The sequence below is a fragment of the Petaurus breviceps genome, unplaced genomic scaffold (genome assembly GCF_028583685.1).
Source record: "Petaurus breviceps papuanus isolate PSGF00001 unplaced genomic scaffold, PetGlider_PUasm1.0 90775, whole genome shotgun sequence".
In the NCBI taxonomy this organism is placed as follows: domain Eukaryota; kingdom Metazoa; phylum Chordata; class Mammalia; order Diprotodontia; family Petauridae; genus Petaurus; species Petaurus breviceps.
Window position 1 is genome coordinate 13,469,795 of NW_027187342.1, and position 5,634 is coordinate 13,475,428.

Consider the following 5,634-nt stretch of genomic DNA (forward strand, 5'->3'; position numbering starts at 1 on the left):
CCCTAGGCTAATGTGCACCTGAAGCCTGGGGTGGGAGGCTTGTTTTTCAGTAGATACTTCTTGATTGGCCAGTGAGTCAATAAGGTTGTTACATTCTCTGAGCCAGGAGAAGGCTATATAAGCCCTGATGTGTAGCTTTGTTTTGGGACTCACTTTGAGAAGTATTCTGTGATTTGATTTGAATTCTGGGAAGCCGCTGGGAAGCCGTTGTTGAGAGTCCCCCGGCTTTGAAAAACCCAGAATGTGGAAACCCAGATGTTGACTGGGTATGGATGTAATGGTTGGACAGTTTGGAAATCTGTCTACTTGATGTTTCTGTCTTGATAATTATGCCTGTATACTTTGAGGTTCAGGGTGCTGACCTTTTCTCCTGAACAAGGTAAACGATATATGTCTGACTGATTAAAGTAAGCTTGTTAACCCATTTTGAGTTGCTTTCCTTTAACAAAGCAGATCCAAGAACCTGTGTGAGCAGGCACCCTGGGGACACTGGGGTGCTTGCTGCAACAGATGCTGAGCTATTTGGAAAAAATATTTAATATTGATGTTGGTTTGTTGCCTCTGCTTTCAGCATAATGTTATTTCCTTATTTAGTTCTATATTTACTTCTATTAATTTTGTTTTGCTTGATAAATTTGGTTCAGCCCCTAATTTTATTCTGTGTATGTCTCTACTTCTTAAGAATGTTTCTTTTTTTTTTTTTTTAAAGCAATCGGGGTTAAGTAACTTGCTCAAGGTTACACGGCCAGTTATTTCTGGGTGTGGTGCTGAGTGTCTGAGCCCGGGATTTGATCCAGGTCATCCTGACACTAGAGCCGGTGCTCTTACTCGCTGAGCCACCTGGCCACCCCTAAGAATGTTTCTTGTAAGCAACGGATTGCAAAATCTTGATTTCTTATCCAATCTGTCTTTTGATTTACTGTTTAATCCATTCACATTCAAAATTATGAGGGCTTTTTATCTTCCTCCATTTGTCTTTAATATACTGCCACCCCCCCCAAAAAAAATTAGGAGTCATTTTCCTCCTCCTCTTTAAAGACTATATTTTATCTCTTCAGTTCTGTTGCTTAACCTGCTTTAAGGTAATGCTTTCCCCATAGGCTCTCTTCTCATTTCCCCTCCCCATTTGTCGACTCCCTAGTTTTGGAGTTTTACTTAAACTTAACAATTCTTTTTTCTTTCTTCCTCTTATCAAGTTATCTAATCCTTTCTGGTTGTTGTTTTTTTTTTTGCCTGTTAAGTAATTAAACAAAATCCCCCTTTCTCCACTGAAGGTGTTTTCCCACATCTTTTAAAAAAAATCTTTAATAGTACTTTTTCCAGTTATATGTAAAGACAATTTTTAACATTCCGGCTTTTTTTTTGTTTGTTTTGTTTTGTTTTGCTTTTTGGAGGGGGGAAGGCAGGGCAATTGGGGTTAAGTGACTTGCCCAAGGTCGCACAACTAGTAAGTGTCTGAGGCCATATTTGAACTCAGGTCCTCCTGCTTCAGGGCTGGTGCTGTATTCCCTGCGCCACCTAGCTGCTCCTAACATTCATTTTTAATAAAATTTTTGAGTTCTGAATTTTCTCCCACCCTACCCTCCCTATTCCCTAAGAAATTAAGTACAATCACGTAAAAATATTTCCATTACTCTTAATGTGAAAGAAACACTTTTGCATCTTTTTCTAAAGATAACTTCTTTACCTCATTCTCTTCATTGTCTTCCTTTGTTTATTCTAACAACATTATGTATGTATAGATCACCTATTTATTCAAGTTCATATGATTATAGTTTTAGAACTGAACAGGTTTTGGAAGGTTTTTTAGTACATTTTACAAATGAGGTGAGATTGTATAAAGTGACTAGCCCAAGATCACATAGATGGTAAATCGGTAGAGACAGAATTCATACTTAGATTCTCAAAACCCCTATGTTTTAAAATTACCATGTTACTTCTTATAGCCCTTAAATAAAAGATATGCCAGACAACTATCTGATACTAAATTTGAGTCTTATACAATAATAACATTAAAAACTATAAATGGTTTACTCACAAATCATTCTAAAATCTTGTGATAGGACAAAACTGCCATCAGAACCTGACTGACTCTGGGACAGACAGCTTCCTGGTTATCTGAGAGCATAAAAGGTCCTGGTCACTTAAGAGTCTAGGCCTCTCAGACTTGATGGGTCTGAGCAGTTAGGTGACTCAGTGGATAGAGAGAGTACTGGGTTTGGAATAAAAAAGATTTGAATTCAAATCCAGCCTCCAACATTAGCTTTGTAACCCTGGGCAAGACACTTAACTTGTGTGCCTCAATTTCCTCATCTGTAAAATGGGATAGATAATAGCACCTACCTCTCAGGGTTGTTGTGAGGATCAAATGAGATAATAATTTTGACACACTTAGCATGGTGCCTGACTCACAGTAAGCACTATATAAATTCTCTTTCCCTTACCCCTTCCAGGGTGCCTATACCTGGATGCCTATATCCAGAGTTACCATACCCTGATGACCTACTGACCAGACCCATTTCCAGATGGAGACAAAGTAGAGATGAGATACCCAGAAAAGCTAAGTGCTAACATATTCTTGTTTTATTAGAAGTTCCTCTGTTAAATGTTCAATGAACTGTCAGTGGCTCATTTCATCTTAACCTGAACTAAGAGAGAGTGCTGGCGTTGAGGTTCTTCTATCTAAAAGTCCCCCAAACTGCACTTTGCTATGCCAAACAACTAATAAACAGGCAAGAATCAGGACCAGAGAAAAGAATAATCAAAAATATGCTTTTTAACCTTCCTATGTAAATATATAAAAGGAAAAAACAAGAAGTTCATTGTTTGAAATCACAAGTTCTGTCCTCATCCCTATGAATCCTTCTTAGTAAAGATAAATGTGCTGCATTGGTAATTTTCGAATTAATGAGATGAAAGAATGTAAATAGGATGGATAACCTGAGATGAAACAATACCTCTATTGAGCAATCTAAAAACAAAGCATGTCACAATTTAGTCCATTATCAAGCACGGTTATTTTATAAAGGATAATTTCTTTCCATCCTAAATTACCCCAAGAAGATCAAGTCAGATCAAGTTACAAACAGTGAACATTTATTAAGCACCTATGTACCAGGTACCCAGGCTATAAGGATTCAAATCCAACTAGCTAAACTGTTCCGACTTTTAATGAGCTTACGTTCTAAGGGGGAGACAAGTATATGCATACACACACACATATATATAAAATAAATCTATAGAGAACATATACAAAAAATACAAAGTAGTTTAGTAAAAAGTAGTTTGAGAGGTAGGGCATTAGCAATTGAAGAAAGGAGGTAAGGTTTCATGTAGAACACAAACTAGTGTTATAGCTATTTAATAGTCTTGCATGTATAGTATGTAATTTAAAAAAATTAAAAAAAAAACCAGAATCTCTACTTTTGGGGACTTTGAAACAAACATGGCAATCTCAAAATAAAAGTGAACACTACACCTATATAGTCTATATATTGGCTATATCATCTTTCCAAGAATACCCACTTAGCTTTAATGATAGATACAAGGGCTTTGGACCAAAGAGGATGGCTGCATTTGAAAAGATTTTAGGAGACCTAAGTTTGATAAGAAACATTTCTAGTGTAGAAGCCTCAAAGACTAGGATTATTTTTAGTCCCTAAGGCAGATTTAAGGTCATCTCTGAGAACCTCAACCAAAAATAATTTAGGTTGCAATTCACTAGAGCAGAAAGGACCCTTTGGAACCAAACCCTAAAGCAAAAACCAAATGGGAACTTTTGCCAAAGGGGATAGAGGGAGAGAGGTGAGAGTGGAATGGGAATCTAACTGTATATTCATAAATAAGATCAGTGTCCCATTGTCAGACTTAAAAAATTGCAAAGATGGGGCTGGAACTCTGATTTAATTGGTATAGGGAATTTACAGACAATTTATAGTCTTACAAAATTGGCTAAAGCGCTAAGAGGTGAATTTGCCCACGAAGAATCTCTATGTGGGAGAGGTCTCAACCCACTCTGCTGCTATCCATAATCTTGGGGAATTTCAAACGCACATTAAAGAGGACCTTGTGATTGGGCTTGCTTGCTAACAAAGAGAATAAATTGCACCTGTCTTCTTTTATCTTTCTTGATGACTTTTTTAAATTGGAAAAACACGCAATACACTCAAAGCTTTTAAAACATCAATAGTAATGAATTCTGGCTGCTTAGGAAAAAATATTCAGAACTCATGGGACCTTCAAAGAGTAACATGTTACTCTACATATGCATCTGGTTATGGGGGAATACCGGCTTATGAATATTTTGATTAAACTTAGACGTTTACATTTTCTTTAAAGTTCATACCGTGCATGAAAAGACAACCAACTCTGCTTTTTCTACAACTAAAATAATATCCAATAAGACCCTCTTCAGCGGATTTTGACTCTACAAAGAGATGCTACGCTGTGTACCGCGGCATGAAGGACTAAAAAAAATAAAAATAAAAAAATCCAGAAGGCATAAGGAACAGAATGAAAACAGCTTAACTAGAAGCACCAAAGTCACTCGAGGAAGATTTCATGACCGTGGGTTCCCGGAGCGGTTCAAGGGGTTTCAGTGAAATCCCGGGAGGGGGGCACGGTCTGGGCCGACAAGCCCAGCAGGTCAGGGGGGCAGTTCAGTCCCACCCACGAGTGCCCAACCCCTTGTCCTCTGTCCTCCTCTAGCAGAGAACTCATCTTCTGGGGGCAGGGGCTTCCAAGGGAGGAGGGGGTGTGGCAGGACGGCAACCAGCAGCCTCACTACCTTTCTTCCCCGGAGGGAGGGGAAGGCACTCTCCCCAGGGCGGGTACCACGTTCGCCCTTGGTCCAGCCTCTCCTAACCCTCTCGGGGCCAAACCCCCCCCCCCCATTCCCACCGTAGTCACCCCTGCGCCCCGGAGGGCATCACCCCCAGGGCCGAGGGCGGGGCCGGGGACAAAAGGGGCTGCCGCTCGGGGACGCTGGAGCCGGTTACCTCGGACGCCGGCCGTCAGTCTGGAGCAGGAGGAGACCAAGGGCGTTCCTCAGCCAGGCCGCGGAGCCCGTCGCCCGGCGAGAAGAACGGAGTCGAGCTGGGCTTGGGCGCGCCGAACAAGGACCCGGATTCCTTGGCCCCGAATGGGGGTCGAGGGGCGGGAACCGGCCCGGAATGCGGAGACACGCACGGCCTCGCAGCCGCCGGCTCTCTCGCTCACTCACCTGCCCAGGGCCGGCGTCGCCGCCGCCGTCGCCGTGCCTCCGTCACCTGCTACGGCCGGGGCGCCCCGCACACCCGCCATGAAGCTCCCGGCCCCCCAGCCCGCAGCTCACTGCGCCCCTAGCCCAAAGCAGAAGCCGGCGGCCGGCCCCACTGGAAGAGCGCGGAGCGAAGGTGGGACGGAGGAACTAGGCCGAACACAGCCTTGCCAATCGCAGGCCAGAAGAGCAACAGGCGGACCAATAGGCGAGGAGCTCCTCGGAGGGAGGGAGGGAGTGGGACGCGTCGCTGTCCATGCAGCTGCCTCGCCTCTCCCCTCCCTTCCCTTCCCTTCCCCTGTTACTTCCCTCCCACTCCTCCTTCTCGGCCCCTCCCGCTCTCGTCCACGCCCCGGCTTGTCGCAGTGCAGCGTCCC

General features: G+C 43.2%; 1 protein-coding gene across 4 annotated transcripts in view; it reads right to left on the bottom strand.

Moving 5' to 3' along the window:
* The window catches only part of SANBR (SANT and BTB domain regulator of CSR), a 67,202-nt gene extending 61,844 nt beyond the window's left edge, over window positions 1–5,358 (bottom strand). For 2 of the 4 annotated variants that reach the window (XM_069069059.1, XM_069069062.1), the window contains exon 1: window positions 4,998–5,210. The gene's annotated coding sequence lies outside the window, so the exon portion shown is untranslated. The other 2 variants (XM_069069061.1, XM_069069063.1) reach the window with 2 other exon arrangements.
* Between the last annotated feature and the right edge of the window lie 276 nt (window positions 5,359–5,634).